Raw genomic sequence first — 27,075 nt, 5'->3', positions numbered from 1 at the left:
GATCATGCTGGGGTGCCCCTCCTGACACTGCCCCTAGGTACAACATGTGACAACGTGTGACAAAGTACAGGCACGGTGACAGCACAGCCTAGAAAGAGAAGACAACTGGGACCGGCTGTTGCAGCTTTCATGTAATTTTGGGTTTAATACTGAGGCTTGTACATCAAAAAAGGACTCTGCATGCTCATTAAGCTATGTAATCCCACTCCATTAAGGTCACTGTTGTCACTTCACTACAGATTAATTTATCCTTTTGATTCTTAATTTAAACAAATTAATTTTTCCTAAGCTACCAAACTCCCTTAAGCTACTCTTTTCTTCTTGCTTTTTTATCTTGCTTGTTTTCTACCTATTCCCTCTTTCAATACCCAGCAACGGCTGGACTGAACCTTCTTCCAGGATGCCTCTGGTGAAAACATAAAGCATTTGCTGTGAATGTGTCCCAGCAGACTCCTGTTTATACCCATCCCATGACTAAAGGCACTGCCCCTGCGTCTCCCAGTCACATGGAGTACAATGGGATAGAGCCATCAACAGCCCCATGGGCAGAGCATGGGCACTGCCAACCACTGAAGGGTGAAAACAAACCTCAGAGCCAAAAATAAAAGTTTCAGGGTCCGCCATATAATAACTATGATTAAATGCTGGAAGTGGGTCAGTGTGGATTACAGAACTTCACATTTTCCACTTGCCAGCTCAGTAGTCCAAAAGACCTATTTTGGGGTTTCACTCTGGGTAGCTGGAACTAAGGATGGGGACGGAAATCAGCTGTTAGCATGGGCAGAGTATGGACTCCAATGAAAACCTGGGGCCATCTTTGACTGTTGCTGCTTTCCCCAACCCCCAGTTTTGACATAACCTCTTCCAAGTTCTGCTGGGGAAGCACAAAGAGCCTCCTGCAGCCCCGGCACAACCCAAGCAGGTGCCAAGGACACCAAGAGGACTGCGGCGATGCAGTGCCGGGGTGCTCAGGAGGCAGAGCTCTACACCTCCACCCCTCCTACCGCTCCCCAGCCAGCACAGCTCCCATGGTGCTGCAAATGTGGGACTGGGTCCCCGTGAGCCGCGACCCTGGGGAAGGACTTCACCCGCCAGTGCCATGCTGCCTGCGTGTGCCAGGCTGACATAGTGCCAACCAGCCGCTTTAACTGTGGCACCGAGACGCTCTGAGAGCCAGCCCTCCTCTCCGACTGCGTATTCGTCGTGCTTCCCTCCATCTGCATGCCCAAATCCTTTCCTCTTGGCTAGCACCCATCCTGCCTCCTCCCTCCTGACACACACGCTGCCACATGCTTGTCTGATCAGATCTATGGAGAAGCTGCTTCTTCAGAAGGCATGGTAGCAGAAGAGGCACTTAGCAGAATCACAAGTCAATGCTTGTCCAGGCAGTATGGGGAACAATAGCATTTTAAGTTATTTGCTAAAACTCGCTTTTTGTCAAAACACCAGATGAGGCAATTAGCTTCTAACAGTCAGTAGGTCACCGCAACTTTTTGGTCAAAAGGAGATCTGCTTTTGGTTTCTGGTATTGTTTGAATGCTTGCAGGTGAGCTCTTAGAAATCAAATTATATTAAGAGCAAATGTGACAATGCTGGGACTTCTGGAAAAAATCTTTATACTCAGAAAATCCCCATTTGGGACCACAGTATGAATAAACCCAAACTCCACTGAAACAGAAAATAGCCCTGGGAGAGATGGCAGCCGGAACCCATACCATGAATCTTCTGAAAAGTCTTGCAACTTTTAGAAAAAGGGGTCAAACACCAACACAGACCCCAGGGCAAGGGAATGCTGTCCTGCTTCTCAGCCCCTCTGCCCCAAACTGCTGCCCGTGGCCAGCACCTCTCCACGTCCTGCAGGTCCACAGGCAGCTCTGCCCGTCCAGGTATGACACAAGCAAGGGGATGTCTCACACACCCAAAGAGCATCTGGCAACACTGAGGTTTAATTAAGGAAAGATACACCTGTTGTCTGTGCTAATCACCAGCTTTTCCACTGGAGTTTCCATCTCTGTGGTAAGTTAGAATGTACGGCACCACTGCCCTGCACTTGCCGGGCTGAGACTGCAGCAGGCACCAGGGCAGGCGGTCCCATGCAGTCCCCCACCTCTCCCATCCCTCTCCCCCATCTTGTTTCACTACTCCCAAAACACAGGGAGAGCCTGCAACCTGCAACCTGCGCGCCCACAAGCAGCAGTCCCAGGGACATCAGGACTTAAAACTACCTATAGTGCAACAGCTTAAAGAGCAATCACTCTTATGGAGAGTTGTGGCAAGGACAACGATGCACTCGCATAGGGGCAGCTGCCTGGTTATCATCTTTTGCTCAGTTATTTTAATTCTGGTAATAGGAGTAGCTTCTTTAGTCCAGGCTATCCATTCCATTTTGTTTTGCTTCCCAAACTGAGGAGAGAGAGGTTTTAAATGAGAAAAAGTGTTTCCTCAAGGGCCGATGAGAAACCAGCATTTGACTGGTTTAAAGCATACCATAGGCTGAAAAATACTTTCCGGTACAGACAGGACTTAAGGGACTGTTGCTGTTGTTATGTGAACAACTAGCTGGGATGCTTAATTTCAACCAAAAACTAACTCTGTCACCAGACTACCGGTGCAGTTTGTCTTTCACACAGGTCTTTTCAAAGCCCCTCACACCTTGAGAATAAGGCATGAAATGGGACAATTATTGCCAAGATCAAAACCCAGGCTCACCTCTGTCCTCTGATCTTGCTGTCAGTTGCGTCCTTCAAGAATGCTGCTATCTTCTATTCCTCATATGAGAGCTATGCAGATCCTACCTAAATTGCAGGTTAATAACTGGAGCAGCAATTCTATCCCCTTTTCTTAAGGCAAGAAACATTTTGAGTGATTCCACATCTTTTTAGCAGCAGCAATCAGAATCAGAGACTCATCTGTAGATGCTGCTCAACTATCCTTCCCTGACAATCTCCATTTCCAAGGCTTTTCTTGAATTACTGATTAAACAGAGGAGATGCAGTCGGCTGCACCATATCTGCCATAGTTAAGTCCTGATGCAACAAACACCTCCCTGTCTCGCCCTCCCAAGCATCCTGCCTGTCCTCCCGGTGCAATCCTGCTGTCCCGTCCTCAGCAGGGCCCAGGGCACCCCCCACTTCCCCCCGTGCCACATCTGCACAACCACCCTACACTACACAGCCTTGGCACTCAGTTTGAGGTGCTACAGTAGAGCAGACACTACTAAGAAAAAAACAGCAGCAAATATAAAAGCTTTGCTAAAAATGCCTTATTTATCCAGCAATTTTTTAGATTCCAGCAGTACCGGATCTTTCCTCTAATGACCTGTTACCTTTTTTCTCCTCTCTATGCAATCAGAAATCTGAAAAGGGCTAATTTACCTTTTTCCATAAGGCCTTCCACACTGTGCTTTCCGTGTTCTTTGCACCATGTATTTCAGATAGGAAATGAGCAAAAGTGACTCTCACAGTAGCAGCTGTTTTGATGACAGAAGCAGGAACCCCAGAAGACCGTGGAGTATTTTTGAGGCGTAATTATTTAAAGCTGCAAAGTAGGTTAGCAATTAAGGCTTGAGTGGCTTTTGAAACAGCTTTTTAAATAGCTGTTTCTGCATGAGAAGAGTTGTGCAAGTACAAATATACCTTCATGCATGTGTGTGTCTAGTGCACCTATACATGTGCATCTACCTAGGAAGGGTGCTGAGCAGAGCGGCCCAGAGCTGCTCAGGCTCTCCCTGCAAACCCCTGTTTACTTGGCCAATCTTGTCCCCAGCTGCCCACTTACGGATGGAAGTCAGAGGGAGCTGGCAGACACTCAAGGTTAATTCTGGCTGTGAGACAGGCTCCTCCCGGGTGTGACACTCTTGTCTCCAGGGTTTGCACAGGGCAGCATTCAGCCCCTGCATCCCATCATGTCAGGAGATTGATGTTGCGGCAGCTGGGGAGAGGCTCAGCTGCAGGCTGAGCCCTGCAGCACCAATGCGATTGCCAACTCACTCCTGCACCTTTACTACTGGCGGCCACTGTCCAGAGCAGAAGGATTTGCCCCAGAATGCCCTTGATTTTAAAAAGACGCCAATTTGCCTTTTTTATTTTTAGAGGGAAAATTGTAAGAAAAACGTAACTGAAAACATCAGCAACTCAGAGTGAGCTGTGATAATGGTACCCTTAACGATCTATTTTCCAGTTTCCAAGAGACCTTTTAAGGGCATTCTCAAAATATGTAGGTAATAACACAGCAATGAGCCAAAAAGATTGCTTATGGAGGCTGCAGGAGCGTGTGGACTGGCAGCTTTCTGGGCAGAGCCCCTGACACCCACCTGCACAGGCGTCCCAGTGACCAGCAGCATTTGCAGCTCCTCCACCCCTGCACAAGGGACCGGAGGGGTGGCTCAGCAGCTCACGATGGGCTGCTTAAAAGCTTTCCTCCAAGAGGAAGTTTTTACTCTTTCGGTACCTGCTGATTGCAACCACCCCACAGAGCCACAGGAATACTGAGGTCTGACAAAAACAAGCACCAAGTGAGTTGTGGAGGGCTCCAGAATACGTGACTGTAGTTTGCACAATATATGGCAAGTGTCACACTGCCTCAGAACTCCAAAGCAGGGAGATAGCGTGGCGCGGGCAGACACAACTGGTGCAGCAGTGACGTCGGGTAGAGATTCCAGCTCCGGCACATGGCTTGAAGGCCAAGGTCAGGGCTGCTCACAAAGGAGCTCGGTGGTTTTCAGGGGAGAGAAAAAACAACCTCACTATCTCTCTTATGGCTACAGGAAGAATTTTACTGTTGTTTCAGAAGGGTTCTTTACGGAAATGGAGAGTATACTGAGCTCCTGCCACGTGCAAATATTTCTGTAGAGTAGGAACTATAATTTTGCAATGCAAGCACTTGTTTGTCAATAGTTAATTTCACAACACACCCAGAAAACCAAGGGCAATCACGGATAAGAGAATGTCAACCACTTCTAATAACCCACAAAGAAAGTTTCCATCTCAGCAACAGACAGCACATGCTACCCAAAAGGAGCCAAGGCACAACTGCCCCCCACTGCCCGGAACTTCTGACTCTGAAGACAGACCACGAAAAAGTATGTTTGCTGCTTTATTTGCATGGCTTCTGCAGTCCATGCCTACCAGCTCAAATAAGATTAATTCATTAAGCAATTCACCATGCTAATATAACACAATGCATATTCCTTACACTCCCTCTGTTTTCCATCAGTTTGACGTAACTGAACAAACACAATTTCTACCTCCTTCACTCTTAAATTTGACAGCTGCAGCAGAATAACCCACCAGACTGAAGTGAAGCATTGCAGTCTTGCTCTCTGCACGGCTGTACCCTGACCACTGGCATAACCTCCTTGTGGCATCAGCTCACTGCGTCAACTGCTCAGTGTCAGCGTTTGCACCAGTGGGCTTGGAACTCGCTCCAAGATTTAGCTGCCTTGTCCAGAAACACTTCTGCCAAAGCACAATGCAGTGGATTTGCAACACAGGGACTGAGCTGGACTGGCCTTTGGAGAATCCCTAACCGGGATTTGCCTGCCTGCCCACCCACAGCGGCTGCCACGCACACATGCTCATCCTGCCTGACCAGCCATCAGCTGGGAATCCCCAAGCAGAGCGCTTTTGGTCCCACACCTTGCCCTTTGGGCAAAGTGGCTGGTGGTTTTGCACCTTTACAATGCTATATCTAAACACCTGCCTGGCCATAATGCTCGAGAAGATGCTGCGCCATGAACTGAATAAGCACTTGCACACAAACTTGGATGACACAGAATACTGTCCGGTCATTTCTGAGGTACTGCAATGTTATCAGGAGTAAATGTTGCCTTTAAAATGGCTTCGTCCGTACGTGACATTTTCAAACACAATATTAAAAGTAACTGGCTTCCTGTCAATGGAGTTGCGTGGCTCATGCGTGGACAAAGGTCTATGACTCACACCGAGGTGCAAGACCCATGATTAGCTAAGAGCACGACTGTTCATTTTAGGCACAAGTCTCATGTCCTCTTGCACATTCCTGTTTCACTGCCGCTGGCTTCAGCCAGAGCTGAACTTAATCTTCAATCCACAGTCACTAAGTCACACTGATTCAGATAATAAGGCCTGCATGGAAGCTTTAAAGCATTCCATCTGTTAAAACACATTGGGCAGTTTAATCTATAAACATGCAGCCTTGTACACTGAATTTATATTCTTTTTTCTAAATAGCCTTGAATATGTTTCTAAACTGACCATTTCTTGTTTTCCTGTATAACTGCTGGAGGCAGAGAGGCAAGACAGCATCTCTGAGAGAGCAGAGCATGGTGCACACTGTGAACAACAGGAACAACACGTATGGGAACTTGATCTTCACTGGATTTAAATAAGCGTTAGCAGATGACAGCGGGTTTTCCAAACATCCCTGGCAGTGAGGGCAGACAGAACTGGCACACCCTCAGGAGAAGGTCCTCCCACCAACAGCTCCCAGGAGCAGCAGCATGGGGCTCTCCAGCAGAAATGGCAGCAGCTCAGAGGCTGCCTCCCAGCCCAGGGGGCACAAATAATTTCAACAAGCACAGCTGCACAAATCCATTTGCAAATCTCCCCAATTAAATTCTCTTTTTCCTTTTCGAATGCTCTATTTACTTATTTTGACAGTTTATTTTTCACACACTGGGTGCCAGCTGCAGCTGAAAGCCCACCTCTACCAGCCCAGACCCAGGCAAGCCCATGGTTCTTTCCTTTGCTGCACAAGAAGGCTGCTCCAGCCTGGAGCTGCACCGAAACCAGCTGCTGTTTGCCCCATGGGGAGGCCTCTGTCCCAGCACCCAGGGGACAGTCCCAAACAGCCACCCCAGCCAGCTGAGCCACTGCACATCCACTGACGGGGTGGACAGCAGAGGCCATGTCATAACCCAAACCACTGTGGAGTCTCCTGATTTTAATGACCATCACTGGCTCTCACCTTCCAGTCATCCCTAAGAAAGAAGCAGAAAATGAGGTTAAAAAGGTGACAGGAGGCGGGCATGCTATACCTGAAATGCAAAGCCTGGGCAAAGCCACTCTGCAGCCTCTGTATCACACAGGTGGCCTCTGCGGTACGCAGCTGCCTGCATTTTGTGAACCCAAAACTTCTGCCTCAAAACCTGATCTCCAGCCAGTGAGCTCAGGGAGCAGCTTAAATAAATGAGCTCAGAGAAAATGAAACACTTGATTTCCCCAGACAGAGAAGGTATCTATGAAAAGAGACAGCATAAACGTATTGCAAGGTTATTTAAGATGGGAACTCACCTGGTTATGAAGCATCAAGGGGACAAAAAGCAAAACAGGAGTAATGCAAGCAAGCTTCAGCCCTGACGAGCATCCCTGAGGTCATCAGCACTGTACACCATATCGTCCTGGTGACTGCAGAGTCACCTGGAGCCTCCAAGGACAAGACCTTGGTGTCCTTGGTGCACAGACAGCCCTACTTATTTCCCAAGGAAACAGTCTGTCCTGACTAATATCTTTTAAGTTAGTTTAACCCACACCATAATCTTCCATTCTTAAATCCATCTCCTCTGCTAACAAAATGTGCCTACAAAGAAAATCACAAATCATGAGATACTCTTGATCCATATATTTCATGCTCCAAGAGACACTGCCATCATGCCAGATAGGGAGGACTGGCTTACAGTCCCCTAGAAAGCATCCTGGCCATTACTGTACTTGGCAGGGTACTGCAGGCTTGTAGGACAACGTACTAACAGTCTGCTTTTATAGGAAGACATTTAGCTTTCCCTCTTTGAAAACTAAGTGCAGTGATACTTATTAAACACTTAGGAAGAGATTATGCAAGTTCCTTGGTGGCTTTTCACAACAGTCTGTTTGAAGTGCAAATCTCGAGACGTAACAAAATGTCTCCCTGCCTGAGCCAGATCCAATCCCCCCGGCCAGGCCACCCCTCGGCAGCCTACATGTGCTGCGGCTGGGAAGGGGGACTGGAGGTTGCCGGACCCGCGCCAGCTCCTCACGCCCTGAACAGTGCTGGTGCAGCGCTCCGAGGGCAGGAGGGGTTCTGACAGCAGGAATCCCCATCCTCTCCCAGGGCTTGCCAGGCTCACGTGACCGCGGAGATCGATGTGGGGCAGAAGACTAAAGCTACTCTCTCCACATGCCCTTCACATGCAGATTAATGTTCCTTTTGTTTTCATAGGACACGGATCTCAATGCCAGCACTGCATTTATAAATTAGACAAGTAGTCTCTGCTCCGGCTCACAAAGCCTTTGTAGAACAATACCTGCTCCGAGACTTTTCTTTTCACTGGCAGGGTATAGGGACAAGGGGAGGCTTGCAAAGAGGCCGGGTGGTTGGCCAGCACACACAGACCCATGTCCGGTGATGGGGCACAGCCAGAGCACCTCATGTGAACTGGCCATTTGGTCCCCAAGGTATCTCCACAAATCACTTGGCCAATCAACAAAGCGCGGTCATGTCTCAAACTGAAAAGAGCAGCTGCTGGAGGGAGAGACGATAGGGTCCACACGGCGCTGGCAGGATGGGGGGACTGATGTCAGTGCCATATGCAGACACTCTGCTCACGAATCGTGCCACCTCTTTCCGAGAGCTGGGCTGACCCCTCCAGCTGTCCCTTGGCAGGGACCAGAGGAGGATGCCTGCTGGAATGGGGTTTCCCTCGTGGTCCCCCCAGGACCTTCAGCTAACTCCACAGAATCTGATAAGGGACTGCAGAATGAAAACCAAGGTGGACTGATTTAAATCACTGTCATATAGAACTTCAAATGTAATCAGAATTTAGCTTGGCACCAAGTATCCCTCTACGCAAATAATCGATTTTCATCTTTTCTACATCTGTCTTTTGCAGTGATTTTCCCTGAAGAATGCAATCAGTAATGTTCCCTATCTTCACATTTTCTCTTTGCAATGTGCAGAATGTGTTCATTTTAAATAGGGCCATATTGATGCCTCTGCAGAGGATGTGACAGTTCATTAGCAAGAGCCTTCTCCTGTTTAACAAATATGCTTTTTTATTTTTGAAGCAATTACACAGTTTGTCATGACTTTTGATTTTCCACTCTATAACTCAGAAAATGGTGTATGACACATTTCTTATTTATTAGATGCTGGGTTAATATTTTATTTGTGATATGTGTCAAGTTGCATTCAAATGGATCCATAAAGTCAATGGAAATGTGAACATTTTAAATTGCTCTTCTGGTAAGTCAGAAGTAAACTTATCAAAGCAGAGTGCATTTCAAATCAATTGACTACTAAAGCCAAGCTAGGCTTATTTGTGAGCTGCAAACTCTGCTGACTGGCCCTTTTCTAAGGGATCTCCAAGATTTAATAGTCATTGGATACCACTATCCCATGCCTCATTCTCTACACAGGTTGAAAGAAAACCTTACACATTTCTGGCTTTTTCAACTCCAAGTAGGTCTCAGTTTTGAATGACTAGCCTTTGAACTGAACTGGCTGAATAAATCGGATTTTCTCTACTTTCTAGAGCTTGTTTAGCAGTGCAGCGAATTCCTGGTGCTGATGTGCTGACTTCTGCTGGGAGCCTGACCTCCTCTGAGATGCCAGAAAAACCCATGAACCACCCACCATTATATTTTACTGACCTCCTGTGAGTTTCACGGACTCTAGTAAACACAGGCTTCCACATTCTTCTGTGATGAGAAAGTGGGAATACGGCTCCACACCTTGCCCCACTTGCAACATGCCCTTAACAGCATTCCTCTTTCTTACAGACAATGAACTGCCCCATCAGCTCTGCAGCTGGAGATGGCATCTGCCTCTGTACCTGCAGGAACTCGTGGAAACCCATTTGATAATCCCACTCCCCAGTTATTCCACCAAAGAACAAGTCAGTGCACAGCGGGGCTGCAGACCGGAGCCCTCCCTGCCACACTTAAACCCCAGACCACCAGTATAACTTCCATAATGGGAAGGCTCCCAGCCAGATTGCTAAGAGATGACAGGATTAAATCCCAAACTCGGATATTTAAAACACATAATATTTTCCCCACTTCATTTGGCAGTGGAATTATTGCTAAGGAAAGCGGTGCCATAATTTCTGTATTTTTATGTCTCTATTGGATGAAGCATGAGTTGAAAACAGGCAGATGGCAGACAGTGGAGGAATCCAGCATGGAAAAATGAGAAGACCACAAATACCACTTACATCGGAGGCACCCAACCAGGGAGGCACACCACACATGCGAGACCTGCTAGCACGGGCAGCAAAGCAAAAGTCAGCATCGCTGCCTTTCAGAGGACCACTGGTCCAGGCTCTCCCGCCTCCCTGCTGCTGGGTGGGCCAGCACCCTCCTCCTTCTCCTGGCAAAGCACGGCAGCCCTGGGGATGGATGGGGAAGAGAGGAAGAAACAGAAACATCCATCTCAGGGAGCAGCCCTTGCCTCCCACCCTGGCCCCAGAGCATCCCCTCTCGCAGAAGTGGGATGCCAGGACTCGCTGCAGTGGCTGTGCATTGCCAGCTGTGCCAGCTCCTGTGCCATGTCCCACTCCCGGCACAGCTGTGGGCGGCTGCCGAGAGCCTGCGGTGGGCTTCTTGGGCTGGCTGAGGTAGGAACTTCAGCTGGTCTCATAACTTCCTGGCAGAATTGGTTTATTTTTAGGGATGTTTATACCAAGACTAAACCTTTGCAGAGACACAGCTGCAGGGGCATAAAAATGCTTTTCCTTATTATGTCTGGAAACGGGTATAAGCTATATCTGCAAAATTTCTCTTCAGCTCTGCTGGCAAATCACTTGTTTCCTAGAGGAAACTTACGCAACTTTCACAACTTACACAACAATATCATCTCCCCATGCCCTCAAAGCAGATCATGCTTTGAATCATCTCATAAAGAGCAAACATGCAAATTATAGCTAAAGCTTCACATATCCGTGGTCTTCCTGGCACTCTTAGCCCTGATCTCAGCAATGGAGGCAACACAGAGGCATATTCCTCAGCATCCCACAGCAACTGGCTAACATCCAGCCAGGTCCTCCTGTCCGTGGCCTTGCCTTTCCTGGCGGCTGCCGTAGGGCCGTGCATGCCCACAGCACACATCTGCCCACACCTGCTGGCTGCAGCAGGACTGCAGCACCTCCGCGAGGCCGGGCTGGCAGCGATGAGCAGCAAGCGGCGCTGGTATGAGCCCTGGTGGCATACTCAGTGAACCCAAAGCATCCCAACCTGGCACAGCCCTGGGAAATGGTGCCTTGATGCCGGTACGTTCCTTTAGTGATATAAGGCACAGACAGCCAGACCTGTCGTTTTGGGGGCTGAAAGCATTTCTTGAGAAGTACAGAGGGCAGAACCCTGCAACAGCAGCAATCCACTGATCCCAGGGGATCAATGTGCTTAGGAACTACCCCCATAACCAGACAGGCACTGAAATCTGCAGACACGCCAGCCCTGCCAGGCAGCGATGTCCTGATAGAGCTGAGGTGCTTTTGCAATCATTTACGAGCCCAGCACTCTGCCTGCTTCACCTCTGCCTTGCTCTTCTGAGCAGGCGAAGAATGAAAGCAGCTAGGAATCATTTTCTTTTAAGCCCGCCTGCAAACCAAAACACAGATGCCACATCTAATTTTAGGCCTCCTAGCCTTGAGAGTGTTCTTTTAATTCTCTTCTAAGCGAGCAGCGAGATAGTCATCTCAGGACAAAGCCGCTGAAGCAGCTGAGGACCCACCTTGACCCCAACCCTTGGAAAGCTGGAGGGTGCGTGGGGGCAGAGCCCCATCCTCTCCTCTGGCTGTAAGGGCATGGCTCTGCCTGGCTGCCTACGCGGCTGGGAGCAAATGGATCACTGCTGATCCCAGGGGAACCCCACAAGACACACGGACCCCCCTCCATTAACTTGGGCAGGCGCACAGAGGGACCAGCTTGCCACCCTGCTAACCTCAGGCTGCCATCTTATCCCTGCTGGGACGTGGGCAACTGTTCCAACTCAGGCCAGAAATCAAGTGTTTAAGCACCTACGTGCCAAAGCAGAGGGTGAGCTGAACAAAGAGAGAACCACTGCCCCCCACGTCCCTCTTAGCTGCCATCCTCAGCACAGCTACGGCAGGAGGATGCTCCATCCCACAGGCGCTCCGGCACTGCCCCACTCTGCTCCTCCTTCAAAGGCACCCTCGGAAATGGCCAAGAACCAAGGACCTGGCATTTGGCACAGGCTGTGCTATAAACAAGAAAGGGAAAAAAAAAATCCCTGTGCTGCTATTGTTTTTCTCACCATTTAAAGATGTTCCTGGGGACTCAGGAGCAGATTGGGAAGTAATGGATTTCTTTGCAAGCAGAAGATCATATTATCAGGGAAAGACTTTCCTCTCTGACCACAGGGGACACATAAAAAGCAAATAACTGAAAACCAGAAAGCTAAATCCACGTGAACAGGCTGAGTTAACTGGGATGACCCCACACGTTCTGAAGCGTACGAGCACGCACAGGGACAGAGCCCAGAGCCAGCCGAGGAGGGAACATGGTCCCCGTGGGACCCACGGCTCCAGGCTTCGGACCCGAGCCAGACACGTGCCACCCAGCCCTGCCCCACTAAACAGAGCTGGCGCTTCCAGACAGAGGGAGAAGGGACAGACGGGGACCTGGAGGGTTAGTTCTCAACTTTGTGCCTGAGCAGTGACAAAAACAGGTGCCAGTTTCGTGCCAGCCCCCACGATGTCCCCGCGCAGAGGGTCACAGACCCCCATCCAGCCAGGGGGGCACCCGTGATGGGTGCTCCTTCCCACAGACAGTGTGGTGCAAAGCGCCCGTTTCTCCACATCTCCTCCACAGACAGTGTCTGCAGAAGGATCGCTGCAGGCACTGGGGCAAGGGACGGAGATGTTATTTATACAAGAAGAGAATACGCATACAAAAAACATGTGTTGTGTCCGTGGGTAGAAGATGACGCATGCCCACAAATGCACACACACACGACCCAAGAAAAAAAGGTACATCATCTGAACAACATTTTCATGCAGTATTTCACTTTCCAGTTAATGCACCTAATTGCAACCCAGATGAAAGCAATTAACCTGATCTGCACACAAATTACTTTTTTCCTTTTCTTTTACAAGAGGGAAGAGGAGCTGCCCAGATAGCCTATCCAAACCCTCCCCAACAGCACGTCAGAAAATGTGTGGACACTGCTGCTGCCCGCTCCAGATAGGCAGGGAGGGGGAGGAGGCAGGAGCCTTTGCTAGGAAATTACTGATACAAAAACTTGTGCCTGGACTCTGTTCTCAGCACACGGGCCAAGGTCAAAGCATTTTTTCTGCTGCTTCCAACCAGCAAAGAAGCTAATGCAGCTAAAATATGTAACATCAGTCAAACTGCTGAAGGGTTGGTGAGAAAGCACCAGAAAAAGAAGTAAAGTATCATCTAGGGAAAGAAAAGAAGCAACCCTCTAAGGCCGTCCCCAACCACTGAGAACACGGGAGAGAGGAAGCAAAGGCCCGGATTTTCCCACCTCGTCCCAGGAACTGAACATGTCCCAGTGACTCTATAAAATGTGTTTTAGGAAATCTGCAGCCTCCCCTCTGGCATTGGTGGGGATTGCTCCTGATGGCAGCAATGCCAGGAACACCCAGCGGGACAGTGGTCTGGCAGCACAGGTGAAGATGCTGTTGCAATGCGGGATTTACCTCGAGGTTCTGCCCAAAGCTGCTAGCTGCAGCCAACCCCAGTTTCTAGTCCCCACAGGAGCACATTGGTGCAGAGGGAGAGGGCACCCACCAACCTGCACCCACCCATCCCCAGACGAGCAATCGGTGCATCGGACCCCCCAGGCTCGGGCAAGAACTTAACCCCGAGCTTTGCAGGTGGTGCTGGCACCCTGGATCAGGTGGCCAGCATCCAGGGACATCCCTCCCAGTGTCGCCTGTCCCAGACACCTGGCTACAGACATTAAATGAGTTAAAAATAAATCGTTACAACTATGGCCGTGCACAGCGAGCAAGCAGTGTCCAGGACACTGCCCGGCACACTGAAGTGACTCTCCACGCTCTGCACAGCATGACCGGGGCTCTGCCAGCCCAGGCGCACAGCAAGTGTGTTCTGGAGGCAGTCCAGCTTTCCATGGTGCAGACCCGCCGAAGTCCACTACGGTTACGTAGAGTAAAATGTGCCTGGCTGCTCTCCCTGGCTAACTCACAGGCCAGCTGCCCACAGTGCTCCCTCGCTCTCACAGCAAAGGACGCCCCATAAAAACACTATTGGTGTCCCAATATTGGTGGTTCTGCACTGACTTTCTAAGCCTTATTTAAGACATATCTTTTGCTTCCAGAGCTGTTCTGGAAGTGGCAGCCACCTTGCCTGCAATCTCAAGGACCTCAGCATGGTCCATGGCATCACACAGCCCCTTGGCAGCCCCACACCCCAGGCAGCATGATGGAGGCACCCAACCAGCCGCTCCAGCAGAAACACAGGCTTATCTACTGCTCTTCACTGGGGATTGTTATTTATTTATTATGGTGTTCTCCATTCCACTTTTTGATTGCACAGAAAAGTCACTGGGAGACCTGCAGAGAGCTCAGAGTATAATCCACGCTGTGCAGATACCTGAGACACCTGGAGCAGGGCAGCATCCAATTCCCGCTGCAGTGGGACAGGTACCCACTGCCTGGGGAAAGGGCATCAGCTACAAATACCTGTAGAGCTGGGCTGTATTCTCAAGATGATTGCTACTTCTGCAAAATCACTTAATGGTCTGTGTCCCGACAAATCACTCTTACTGCTTCTGAGGACATGTCAGCATTTGACTTTGTTTGTTCTCACTATTTAAAAAGGCCTCCCCAGATGGGGGGCTGGGGAGTTTCAAACCACAGAGGGACGTGGGTGACCTTGCTCTTTCTGGCTTCTGCTCAGATCGCATTAAACAGGAAAAAAAGCAGCAGCAAGAGAGCAGCCCGAGCCGAGCCTGCCCTCCCTGCCCGTCCCGTCTCCCTCTGCCCGCCGCCCACACAGGCATCCAGGGAGTGCAGAGGCTCCCGCTTGGGTCCCCCGAGGTGAGGTGCTGTGCTCCCGTAACCCCTCTCCTGCAAACACAGTCCCGGTGCCTGGGAGCTGGATGGGGTCAGACATCCCCAAGGACAGTACTCAGGTCTGCTAAAGTAAATGGGACTATTGACAGGGCGTAAAGTCCAGTGCACAGGTACGCTTCCGCAGGACTCTCCCAAAACTGAGCACAAAACCCAACGCGGCCCCCCACAAGCCTAGCTCTGACGACTGCCAGGGCCCACAGCTGTTCATAGGCTCTGAGGGACTGCTGCCAAAGCCAAACAGCTCCCGACAAACCTCATCCCCCCTCATCTACTGGAAAGGAGTAATACCTATTTTGCATGGTTGCCTGGAGGCTAAATGAACTGCTGCTCATAAGCGCTTCAGAAGAAAAGTGCCGTAAAAGCACAAAGTACTATTACTGGCAGTATTTTTATTACTGTTAGAGGATACATTGAACGGCGCTTAAAAACACCCGTGAGAAGAATCGGGGTTGTAATCATTATTTTTAAAGCAGAATAAAACACAAACCCATGTTGCAACAACTGCCAACACTGCCTGTCACAGGCACCTTGCCCAGGTGAGTGAGGCATCTCACTGCCCGAGTCATGCAGGGCTACTGGGCTCTCCCAGGGCAGCTCCTTCTTCACTTTGCCCCACATCCAGAGCTGGCAGAAGGATGAAACTGTAGCTGGACATGGATGAGTACCACAGGCAGATCAGCAGAGAAGACAGAGGCAGCAGTAGATACAGTGAAAGGGAATATGGATGAGGAACCTCCGTCACAAGTCTTTGCCATGACAACTGGGTCAGTTCTTTTATATTTTAATGATCTCACTCATACCACTACTATTGTTAAAAAATAAAGCCAGTTCTCATCCACACAGCATGCAGCGACTATCGATACCAGGGCCTCCAGCCTGTCTGAGTTAAAATCCCAAAGTGACCAAGCTGCTTTCTTCCACCACAGGAAAACAAACACAGCCTGCCTTCTCTGAGGCATTCAGCCTCAAACGCCAGGTGAGGGCTGGACGAGGTCACTCCTACTCAAAAGCCAGGAACGCTCATCCACACAGATGCAGCCAGGTCCCTCTGTATAGCATACCCAAACCACAGATAATTGCCAATTACCCTCCACAGACCCCTAAAGCAGTCCAGAGGTCCCCAGGGACCTGTGGACCGACTGAAGGCTGCGACCCCAAAGCTTTGGCACGATGCTTGCCAAGCCACGCCAAGGCAGCCAGGGCTGGTGGAGCACAGCACGCCCAGCCCAGCAGCCTCGCCACCACCCACCACAGCTGAGCTGAGGTTTATCTCGCCACCTTTTCAAGCTGTAACTGCCAGCACTGGCTTCTCACGGCCCTCTTGTCACAACCAGCATGTCAAAATGCTGAGAATCCTTGAATGACGTAAAATGACCTTTTTTTTCCCTTCCCCAGCATCAATCCTGCCTTGCATTCTGTAAATCCCAAGCCTTGAAACACCCCCCTCCCAAAAGACAAATGTTTTCACCCAGTCAAGAGCACAGCTCACCTGCCCAATCAGACTCCAGCTTGCCTGGCTGGCAGCTTCCTCAAGGTCCAGATTTAACTCCCTCTGCATGAACTGCAAGCAGAGGATGAATGCCTCCCACAGCCTCAGCGCTTGGGATTTCCACTGGGACCACAGGAAATCACAGGGATCCTTCGCTTTCAGCACGAGTGCAGTAACGGATGAGGCTCCCTGCCTCGCTCACTAGCAAAGCCCTCGGTCAGCAGGACACCACTGCTCTCAGCAGCACTGTCAGCCATGCAGAGACACGTCAACTTCTTCCACAGGCTCTTTTTTCTCGAAGCAGAATTTATGCTTTCTGCTACGCAGCACAAATCTGAAGTTCACAAGACAACTTCTTTTACAGGCTTTAGCTTTTTCAAGCAAATACTTTAAAAATCAGACCTGATTTCCTATCCCTGGATCCCAAAACTCCTTCCAAAGGAAGGCTCACCACTCTGCAACCATGGCCTGTGAAACTGAGGCCTCTGGACATCCAAGCTGGGGCTCCTGTCACCCTACTCATGTAGGTGCTAATTCAAAACTGTGAGTGATGGGGCCACTGGAAGTGTATCATTCTCACCCCTAAGGATGTACACAAAATTTAAGATTTGCTTCTCACTCTCCAAAATAAATGAGCATTTTTATTCAGCTTTCTGCCATATGACCCATCTCTGCAAAAGATCTGAACTACAAGGGACCTACAAGAAAATGAATATGCTTTTGTGTACCAGGTAGAAGTTCTTTGTATCCTCCTACTGTCCGTATTCAATGTCAAATCCTAAGTTACTCTTTGTACTAATTAATTTAAAGCTCTTATGCAGAGCAAAACAAGCTTCCACAAGGACCCGTACATGTGCCGATACCTGGTGCAGGGGGGTACCTCCTGCACTGCCTACACCCCCGGAGCCCATGCCCAGTTCCCTCACCCGAGGAGTGTGCTACAGGACACCGCAGCCATCAGGGCTCCCCAGAGCTGCAGAAGAGAAGCAGTGACAGTAGGTGCACGTGCAACACAGTGCTCCGTACGGTATGGCACAAGCACAGCATCCGGCATCCAACACCCAAACCCCACTGAGCAGTGTGCCAGGCCCAGTACAGACTGAGGAACCAATCCTTCAGGCTGGCTGGTCCGCCCTCACCCTTGGCAGCCAAGGATGAGAGGGAAAGGAAGCGGGACCCAGACGTGGTAGTGCTCCCACCTGAGGCAAGCAGTAGCAGGGCAGGGCAGGGACGCCCCACAGGTGAACACTGGATCCCAGTGTCGCTGCAGCAGCAGCAGCAGCAGCCAGCAGCGTGACCCCTCAGCGCTCACCGCATCCTACCAGTGTACTGGAAGGTAACTTCTTCAAAGAACACTAACGAGATCCAGACAGTGGTCCTGTGGCTTTCCCCCACTCATCACCCGCTGGACCATGAAGCCTAGGCTGTAGGGAAGGATTCTGAGCAGGTTACCCATCCCTCTAAGTCCGTGCTGCTATGCAGGCTTCCCATGCAGAAGATTTGTAGTGGCCAGAAAGAATCTTCCAGGTATTCCCTGCTGGTATCTGTGCCAGCCCGTGCAGGAGGAGGAGAAGATCCAGCTGAAGCAGAGATTCACAAAGCCACTGCCGGTCATCCTCTGCCGCCACGGCTGTGCCCCACAGACACCAGTGAGGTGCACCCTGGAGCTACCTCTTGACCCCTGGTAGCAATGAGAAGCTGCAATACCGCAGTTTGGTTTGCAATCCAACAACTGTGAAAACGGACAGCAGAGACAGGATGGCATGCCTGCACTGACCAGGTATTAAGAGATGACATGCCTGTATCTGCCTCTTCATTGTTTACTGGGCATAAACGCTCCACTAAAATGGGAGACAGGACATCTGCCTCTTGTGCATACTGTCTCCTGGCTCTCTTGAGGAAAAGAAAGAGCTGGAAAGGATCTGGTACCCACACAGAAAACTTCACCGTTGCTGCATTCCTATGAATATGGTGTAGAAGTGGGTTCATCCAAGGTGAGAGGAGATCGATCACTTCTAGCAATGCTCACATCTTACCTAACAATAATAACAAAGGAAGGTGCCCATGTCCTCCTTGTCACGTCACCAATTTGACATGGTGTCAAAGAGAAGTCTCTTCCAAGCTGACACAAGTCACTTGGTCTGTCTGAGTTGACTTTGTGGTGTTTGCTTTGTGTCAGCTTCTGGTGCAGATGTCCCTTTTGCAGAAAACATTCTTCAAGGCAGCAGCAACACTGTGGGAAACCATAAGAAAAGCTGAGGAGCAAATGGGCACTGCTGCCTGAAGTTCCCTCTCTCTCTCTCATTATCTCAAGAGAGGTGGTGCCTCCCCAAATTGTGCTGATAGCGAAGTCATGAAGATGCTGCATCTGCCACACGTGTACCGTGGCAGAGACCTGGAATTCTACAGCTGCCTATGCAGTATTTTCAAAAAAAGAAAATTCACTTCAAATTACAAAAAATACTGAAATCAACTGAATAAGAGGAAAAGACCACGTCTCATAAGCCCTTCAGGCAGCTAGGTTCATCTGATGCTTCTTGCTTAGCATTGCCGGCTGGCTTACGATGCCGTGACAATGCCGTGCTGTTTTTTTCCACTTGCAAATGTGCTCAAGACTGCTAACATCCTGAAAATGGTACAGAGGAATGCAGAGGGAATGGAGCAAAACAGGCATGGCTGGTATCTCTCAAGGCACGTAGATCATCTTGCAACATACCAAACATTAAAATCCTCCTTTAAAACCTAAAGTGTATGCAGAGGTATAAGGCTTATCAGGCTATTACGTCAAGATTTCTGTGAGCTCTAATGGCAAAGGAGGGTTTTGAGGAACTGCGTGATGAGGGGCAGAAGCTGCTTGGGACCTTTATAAACAGCTGCAATGAGAGTGTTACTGCACACCAGCTGAGCTGCATATCCTGCTTGCCCGGTGCAGTTGCAGAGGAGGGTCGGCTCTCCCAGCCTGCCCTGGCTGGGGTGGGTGCTGCCCGCCGGCTGCCTCAGGGGATGGCTGCAGGTGGGCGGGCTGAGCACCATGCAGCGGGGACAGGGTCCCAGCCAACACTGAAGCCCCACAGGCTGCAACGATCTCATGGGCACAACGCTCCCAGGCCTCTTGCTGAATGTCTGTGCACGGGGTAACTTAATTTTTTCCATATATTTCCAAAGTTTAACTGTCAGAGTCATACAACTGCTGCACAGACCATTGGTATCTACCAGAGCAGCTCAGAGAAACAAATGGTTTTTACTGGAAGTAGTAGAAAGTCTCCCACAGAATAGTTTTCTTTCAGTAAATGCTCATTCGATAAGTTTAAAACGTTCCACGGGATGATAAAGTAATATGTTTTTTTTCTTTTATATTTAACTTTGTAATCTTAGCCTACAATCCCACGCAGCAAGTATCCATTTCAAACTAAATAGCCTACTGAAGCAGCCCAGTGGACAGCCACCAGCAAGCATGCCAAGTACAGACTGACAGCCAATTGGAATAACAATTGCCAATACAGAAATGGCAAATTAGGACTGCCATTTTAAAATCAGCAATTTATAAAGTATGCATGAAGCTCAATGCTAAGACAAAAATGTAATTAATATGAATGACAGGAAAATATAAAGAACTGAACTACTACTCTCTATTACAAATTATTTTCAACTCTGTGAAATGGAACTGCTTTCATCATACCAAAACAAAATGGTCCCATGTGACTAAAACAATTTCCAATGTTTTAGGAAGTTTGGGGATTTCTTCCTCCAATAAATGGCAACAACTACAGCTTTCCTCCCAGTTCAGAAGCACACTTTTTCTTCCCCACTATGCACAGACTCTGACTTCTGATCAGCTCCAGCTTTCACTGTGCTTTTTCTTTGAACTGCCCATCTGAAATTTGCTCTCGAAGTACTGCATGCCATCTCTTTCATTCACCTGAGAGATGCAATGCAAAGATGCAACCCTGGCATGGACACAGAGCAAACTGTTGTCTCCTGCCTGGAGCTAAGCGTGGCCTTGGAGGGTCCTCAGAGCGGAGGTGAGGGGAGTTGCGCATCATCCGGAGGGGCTGCCCTGGTGGCGGATGGCATTCAGCATTCACTGCCTTGCTACAGTGTTTCTGCTTTACTTCTTGCCGGGATCGTCCCACACCTTCCTTGGTCTGAAGCAAGGGGCCAGAGGCAGAGACTTCCAGGAATCAGCTGCACCATGCCGCAGGGACACGCCAGCAGCAGCGGCACGCCCCTGACACAAGCACCCACAAACCTGCTAGAGGCTCCTGGGCTCCTCGGCACAGCACAAGCGTCTGCCCCATGCCAATACCTCTACGCTGCGATGCCCGCAGGTGCTTTCAGCAGTGTGGTGACAGATCGTCACCAAGCGCAGCCGCAGCCACCGGCAGCAGCACCATCCTCCCGCTCGGTGTGCGGCAGCAGCCCCAGGGTACGTGTGTCCCGATGGAGGGGCTGATCCTGCCATGGGGCTGATGCCCGTCCCTGTGGCCTCCCAAGAAGGAAACATGGGTGGAAAGGCACAGTTGTGCAACCAGCGCGGTTTTCTTTCAGATATGGTAATATGCAAAGCTACAGGTTCCTACCCAGGCTGCAAACCATACTTTATCTCTCATTCACAATCAGTATATTGAAATACATTGCCTTTTGACCTCAGAAAAAAACCCAAATCACTACCAATTTTTAACTAGCTCTCTGGCTGGAATGAAGTTCTCGGAACAGGAAAACCAATGGGTTATACTATAGACTGGCTGCAAGAAGTAATGCAAAGGACAGCTATCATCTGCAGAACAAATAAATACCAGTGAATACTGTAAACAGCAGAGAAAATGTAAAAGCTGTGCAAGTAGGAGAATAGCTGTTGTGGGCAAATCCTTTACAGCTTCCTGCCCTGAAGTCCTTGGTAATACAGGACAGAGTACACAAAATGCCTGTATAACTCAAACTCATCAATGCTCCTTTTATACATTATTTCTTTGGTGAAATTTTCTGAATTCTCAGCCACTGTTTTCTACACCAAATGTCATGTAGAGCTTATCCTATCATTGCAACCAGCACTTAAGAGAAAGCTGGGGAGGGAAAGGTAATCACTGTTGCTATGAAGAATGAGACTTTGGAACCAGTTTCCGGAGGGTATAAGAGCTCAAAAATTCAAGACATGTGGAGAAGAGGATGGGAAAGCACAGAAGAGGATGGGGCAAAGTCTGCCCTTGAACAGTTTTATAATGAATGGGTAAAAAGGCAAAGAGATGTTTTGTGTCGTAAGATCAGACAGGCGGGTCACACACACACACCGTGCGTGTATGCCCTCCATAGCCCATCCCTTAACAAGGTGACACATCACTCCTTCCCAGTGGTAAAGGGAGAGCTGGACAGTGGGAGACTCAGCGTGAGAGGAAAGGGAGGGAGGGACAGAGAAAGGAGGGAGGGGAAAAGGAGAGCATTTTATGATACGTGATATATGCTATGGAAATACTAAGAAACCCCAGAACCAAAATTAATTGAGTGGAAGGAGCAAGTCGGAACATAAAGAACACCGGAAATGGTTATTCTTCCTTCATTCATCACCAGAGACATAAATCCCAATGTAATGGCAAAGGAAAGGGCTGTGCCAGTCCCTCAGACAGAGCTTTCGCCACCTCCAGCACTGTACTCGGGCCACTGCACTGGCAAGCACAAACCTGGGTGAGGATGGAGAGTACCAATGCTTCTTCTAATGCCCATGGGCTCAGCCAGTGTGTTAACACAAGGACCATGATCCTTCCAGTCTGGAGTGTTTTCTGGGCAGTTTCAAAAGAAAACAGCCAGTCTCTCCATGTGTTATGCCATCAGGACCCAGGCTCCAGACGTGGATTTCAGTGTGCACCCAGCGTCAAGTCAAACAGCCCATCTTTGGAAAGGGCCACTTGCTGCTCTCGCACCACTGTGGGCTGAGTCTAGGCAACTAGCTGTGGAAAAGGATAATCTCATTTATCAATTCAAATGAAAACTAACTCATGCAAAATACTATATAAATCAGCACCCTCAAAATGAAATGAAAGCAAGTCAACTAGCTAAGCATGGAAGAAAATGAATGAGCTTTGGCTTCTATGTCACAGTTCTTCAGATAGCAACTCTCAGGAGCAAGAGAAAGGAGCCACAACTGCTGTGCTCCCAGTACAGCTGTGGGGAAGCCAGCAGTGCCCATCCCTGCAGCTCTCCCTGGTCACGAGGGGTTTGCTGCACCCACTGCTATTCTGCAAGAATAAGCCTTGAGCAGAACTTGAACATCCCAGCTACTCCTGTTATCTATCCTCAGTGTATCACTTGTTTCACAACCTTAACTCAAGCCGTGACAGATAAGCATCTTATCATAGCCTGGTAGCGTGCCAATTCATGTTTAAAGGAGTCCCGAGTTCTCTAAACCAGACACAGCACTGGTGCAGGACTGTCGTTTTATTCTGTGTTTAAAACAGCCTTCTCATGCCTCTCAGTAGGGACAAGAATTGAAAGGTGATGAGGAAGAATTTTTTTTTTTTATGCTTTCACTTCTCCTTTTATCAGGAACCTTCAAAAACCTTTAGCACATCACTGACTTTCCCAGCCACCGAGGTTTGCCATCCATGGATCCGTACCAGCACCTGTGGACCATGAGTACGAATTATGAAACTGGCCAGAGGGACAGGCTTCAGAAACAGCATTCCTCCATGCAGGGCTTGCCTTGGAAAGAAACATTTACATAATATCGCTGTTCACCTGAGCAGAAAGGTCATACTGACAACAACAGACAGGATGGTCATCCCCTTCCCAAGGGCTTTTGAGTCCCACCAGTGAAGAGCTGAGGGTCCCCCAGCCTCCCCTGGGGAAGGAGATGCCCGAGCAGCACCCAGGCAGGTGCAGGGCAGCTGGGTACAGCTGGGAGCCAGGGCAGCCCAGAGAACAGCCTCCTGCCTCATCTCATCTCCTAGTGTAATAACCCACCCTTGATCTTTTTATCAGAATCTTATCTCCTCCTTCAATAGGTAGAAATTATTACAGGCATTATCTGTAAGCGGTGTCACAATTACATAGCTGGCCACAAAAAGATTACATAGCTATTATGCCAGGTGATGCATAAACACACGGCACTCACCCAAACTGATTACAACCGAACCGAAAAAGGAATCTGCAGGTAGGTGTGACCAGCAAACACAGGGATACCAAACAGATAACAGTAGTAATAGCAAATGCCACTTAAAACACATCTGAAACTACATGGACAGCTAGATTCTTCTGAGCCAATTACGCCTTAAATTCGTTTATCGCCTTTGTTTCCATTGCTTCAGTAATAGCTCCTTCTTTGATTCCATTTTAGCTTAAACCAAAGGGGCCTACACCACTTACTCACCCAGCGCTGTCTTTTGGTCTTACAAGTCAGTTTGATGCCATAACTTTGGATTTATTCTATCAATGCTGCATCTCACTCTTAAAACAGGTTATTTAGTCACCTCAAAGACCGCTGGTAATAATTATGCAATAATGAGCACAAAGATAAACAGCTACGAGTCCACAGTGTAACAAAAGCTTGGATTAATTGCTAATTATATGTAAGCATTACTGGCACAATCAGGTACACCATATCAAAAGCTTTAAATGAAAACAAATCGTGTTACTGCCTACTTTGTTTCCTATGTAATGTTTCAGTGCCTCTAAACCCAGACAAATCCCCTGCTCTGCACAAGCAAAGGCGGGGGGGCAGCACTTACGGATCTGCATGGGTCCCAGCAGCCATCCCACCCTGCGCCTGGAGACCACCGACCATGCCACGAAATGGCAAGCAGGGCTCCTGCCGAGGGGGCACCTTAACTTGGTCCCATTGGATCTGTTGGCTTCCAAGGCAACCCCCAGCGGCTGACAGCATCTGTTTTACGAGCTGTGCATGCTGTATCCCAGACCAAGGTAGAAGCCAGCACCCGATTTTCCAATAATGATCCCTCAAGCAGTCCAGCACCGCTCTCAAAGCTTTAGAGGTAAACTCTTCTACTCAGAACTCCAAAACCCCAACTGATAGTAGCTTATATAAAGGGAAAATGCAAACAATTCCCCCCAAATACTAAGAAACTGTTCATGTTTTAGTGTCATATATTGGTGGGGGTGTTTAACTTAAAAAACACCTACCTATGCCTGACCCAGACTACACCAGGGCAGAGCTGGGGTTTTGAAGAGAAGTTCACCTTGGAGGGAAGGGACGTAATCCTGCTAGCACAAAGCAGGGCCATTCAAAACGAGAAAGGACTAGGAGCAACACACCTTGAAATGCTCCTTATTCTTCAAAGAAGATTGGGCTGCAGCTGCTGCTGACAGCACTGCAACGGCACAGGCACCTGAAGTGCAGATCTCCTTAGGCTCGGAAAGCTGCAGGGACCCCGTGGAAGTGCCCACCACCACTCAAAGAAAATGCTGTAGACTACATTTCCTGAGGCTAAGAGGGTAAAGCTTTCTGTGCAATGCCACGTAGGGCAGGAACTTACACCTAGCACTAGACGCTAGCATGGGAGGACAGGTCCAAAGCAGACCATCCTTTGGTGAGGAAACTTTATAGTAAAGTGTTTGAGCTCCCATGACCCTTTCCTCATGGGCACTGCTGCCTGGGAAGCTGGTACATGAGCCACTTCCCCTGGCTCCAGCTGCCACAGAGGCTGCTCATTGCACTGGTACTGCTGCATACCCAGGAGAAAATTAAGAGCCACGGCAATGGATAGGCAGCACACTGTAAAGTTAATGGAGACTTTGCTAGCATGAAATATAAACCTGGCAGCAATTAACATGTACAGCTTTAGCCAGACCACAAAGGAGTGTTCTGCTTTCCTTGCAGCATTTTAAAACTGCATCCGAACACAGAGAGGGGTACAAACACTGCCAGTCCATTACACCCTTGCAGCAGCTGTGTAACGCTGTATGAGCACAGAGTTCAAAGGACAAGATAATGGCATTTTAAAAGCTCTCTGTGCTAGCTCCAACCCCACTGACCCCTGCAGAAGTCTGCCAGCGGGAGCCCAGGCCCCCTCAGAGACGCTGTGCCAGGGGGAGCGGGGACATGGATGCCGTCGGCTGAACAGAGCTGCAAGGAAGAGGATACCCATTTCCCCCAGGAATAAGGGGGACGACATTTACCTCTAAGGCAAGACTCAGGCAAAATTTGCCTGTTGCCCAGGTCCGGCCCACACCACTGCCTGCTGACCACCGCATAAGCCCAAACCTCTCTTCCTTAACGCAATATTCCCTATCTGTGCATGGTTCTATTGCACAGGCTTTGCCGGCAAACAAACCATAGCAAGGCTGAGCCTTCTGCTATCAAAAACCTGCATCACCCATTGACAGCATTTGGACGGTTGAACTTTTCCGACTTTATTCACCTCTGCTCACTCTGTGCTGATTTCCACAAAGATTTACCCAGACCCCAGAGAAAGATACACAGGGTATGCTCAACTCCTGTCGCTGGTACAACACTCATGGCTGGACTCATTTTGACCTGTCCTTACTTTTACCCCCTTTTTTTTTGCCAAGCCTTCAACTTCTTTGTAAAATCCCCAAGTAAATTACTGTGTGAAAGATAATTACTACACTGCCAGAATAAAGCTGTGAGCACTTTAAAGCAACAAAACCAGCACAGAAGCACAAGCAGTTGCCCTGTGCTAATTTAAAGTGAAAATCTAATTGTTCATTTTAATCTTTGCTCCCACCAGAGTTCCATGGGGTGAGCATGTGGATGTGAAGCTCCAACGATGTGACTCCAGGCTGAGGCCATAACAACCACTTGTGGATGGGGCTACCTCCGAGCTGGCAGAAAAATCCTTTCATGGTCACATTCTCACTCCCATTTCTATCAGCTGCAGCAATTCTCTTGCGCAGCAATGCATTTTGCCATGATGAAAGGTGACGATGCAGTATGCCCACTGGTTTAGATGGTGTATACCTATTTTACAGAGACTTAATCTTTTCTGAAGTTAATTCACTAGAAGAAATTACTTTTGATCGAATCCTTCTCAAACAAACCTTTCCTCCTCTGCCATATTCCTAAACACTCTCGTATCTCTACTTTAAAACACATTTTCTATCTGTACTTAAAACAAGACCTTGCAGTATTTCTCTGCCTATACATTCAGCAGTTTCCGGCTGTTCTGCTCAGCTCATTCCCCATTCGTCTAGCTCACGGCAGAGCAAGGCGCAGGGAGAATTTTAACTCAATCTCAAGATCAGTCCGTGCTTCAAGCACAGCATCGGGAATCCCGCAGCAGCCAACAGAACAGCTGCGTAACGAAAAGAGATAAATGCCATCAACCTTCAGGGGACGGCAGCGAAGTCCAGGAGTTCAACGCGGTATTTCTGGCACAATCTTGTCTAGCAAGTCACAAGTGACAGCGTTTCGGTAAAAGGGAAGGCTCCGACAGCGGAGAAGTCAATCAAGCCGGGGGCAGCCAGGGCAAAGGCGGGCTGGACCCGCGGCGCCCGCCGAGGCAGCTACGGATGGCAGCGGGGGGTCAGGGGGCGACTCGGCGTGGGACGCGGGGTGCGGGGTGCCTGCGGGATGCCGGCGGGA

At 49.2% G+C, this 27,075-nt stretch overlaps 1 protein-coding gene across 1 annotated transcript in view; it reads right to left on the bottom strand.

Annotated features, from left to right (window-relative positions):
- Positions 1 to 27,075, bottom strand: part of AR (androgen receptor) — a 141,690-nt gene that overhangs the window by 26,364 nt on the left and 88,251 nt on the right. The window lies entirely within an intron of this gene.

The sequence above is a fragment of the Haliaeetus leucocephalus genome, unplaced genomic scaffold (genome assembly GCF_000737465.1).
Source record: "Haliaeetus leucocephalus isolate CR32 unplaced genomic scaffold, Haliaeetus_leucocephalus-4.0 Scaffold340, whole genome shotgun sequence".
In the NCBI taxonomy this organism is placed as follows: Eukaryota; Metazoa; Chordata; class Aves; order Accipitriformes; family Accipitridae; genus Haliaeetus; species Haliaeetus leucocephalus.
Note: the sequence above shows the minus strand (reverse complement) of the source record. Positions and strands in the feature narration are given on the sequence as shown.